Here is a 1,844-nt window from a genome sequence, read left to right as displayed (position 1 = left end):
TAGCTTCATCCCACTTTGATAGGTGTAAGACATCTGGAAAGAGATCCTCGATATTTAAAAAAGCCTTCCCCTCACGGGAATGGAACTCGCGTCTTCTGTGTGCAAAGGCAAGGAGCCTAACCGCTACACAACACTGGTAACGTTGTCCCGGTAACGTTGTTGTCCCGGTAACGTTATCCCGGTAACGTTGTTGTCCCGCAAAGAATCAGGGCTTTTGTTTTAGTAAGGGTTTTATGGCACTTGCAACACAATAAGGTCATATAAATGTCGAAGATAAGATGTGTTACAAGAGAGAAACAAACACATAAAAGAAGGGGGAGAGATCAGGACGATAGATGTTTAATAGGAAAGAAGAAGCACACTACACACTACACCAGAGCACCTGCCCGCCACCAACAATTAGGGCTTCGTCAAAACTTGTTTTTAAAGTGTTTGCAAGTGTAAGTCTTACGTCTTACTTGTCTTACTTGTCCACTGTGTTGGGGTCACTGCAGAGTAAGTGTAAGTGTATGGATTTAACGCCCCCTATCAACGCTATTATGTCATGAAAGAGGCATGAGCATGGGATTTAACGTCTATCTCCGATATGCCCGAGCCAAATGGGTTGAGAGCATTGAAAACTCCACAAAGCGACCCGAGTTCATGAACGCCCTGTCAGGGATTCGAACCACGGCAATCCTTTCCGTAGTCCAGCATGATACCAATTGAGCTAACAGAACGAACACGTCTTCTGTGAGAGGAGGCGAGGAGCCTGACTGCAAATCACAATGGTGCCCAATGCCCCTCTTCTCAAGAAATGGAGAAAACTCGAGCCGCCTTCAAACATACCAAACGATATCGAATAGGGCAGTGACGAAACTTTCTGCTGAGTGAACTGGGTGGTAAATCATATAACGTGTCGGGGCTGGGCCCAGGCTGACCTTTCTCAAGTGGTCTGGGCCATTCACAGTCCCAGACTGCAAATTATTCCCCCTGACTTCATTCTAAAAGAGTCTGTTAACCCTTTTGAGTCAGTGTCCTGACGGAGAGGTGACGTCATCGAGCACCTTTCTCTTGTGATTGTCATCACGGAGACATGGCGTCATCAAGCATCTTTGTCATTTGACTGTCCGCATTATGAGTTGCGTCATCAGAATTTCAGAGTTCTACCTGACATTTTTGGCTGTTTTTGAGGTCAGTTAACGAATGTTCTATCTGCTCTATCAAAATGGTAAGATTGTTCGGAGTCGTTATCAAGCTATTCAAAGAATTATATTCGAAAAAGCTTGACATGAAGTGAATCTCAAAATCTTTGACGTTAATTTTTTCAAAACTAGGCACTGAGCAGATAGAACTTTGTAATTCTGAGGTTGCGAAGTGTCTTTATTATGTGACTGCCCTTTATACTGAGAGATAACGTAATCATACTTCCCAAGAGGAAGTTAAGTTGTTGGTCTTGGGTGTCTCTTTATCGTCATTTGATTGTCCTTGCTACGATGTAACAACAGGGGAGAGTGGTAGGCAAGTGCTTGAGCAGATAAAGATACGCCAAAATATATCATAAAATTTAACCTCAAAATAAGTTTGACACAATTCTCTTTTCAACTGCTCTGAATAGTAGAATACATTCACCATAAGAATTCATAATTACACATAAGTATAGACCACTACATCCTAAACAGATAAGTGACGGGGGAAGATTAGGATAGTTGGGGCTTTTCAGCGGTGAGGGGGGGGGTGAGGGGTACTTTAGTTGTTTGTTGTTGGGTTGTTTTGTTGTTTGTTTTTTGTTGTTGTTGTTTGTTGTTGTTTTGTTGTTGTTTTTTGTGAGGTTTTTTTTTGTTTTTTTGTGTGTTTTTTTTTGG

The sequence above is a fragment of the Aplysia californica genome, unplaced genomic scaffold (assembly GCF_000002075.1).
Source record: "Aplysia californica isolate F4 #8 unplaced genomic scaffold, AplCal3.0 scaffold00850, whole genome shotgun sequence".
Taxonomy (NCBI): domain Eukaryota; kingdom Metazoa; phylum Mollusca; class Gastropoda; order Aplysiida; family Aplysiidae; genus Aplysia; species Aplysia californica.
This window is presented reverse-complemented; position numbering follows the sequence as displayed.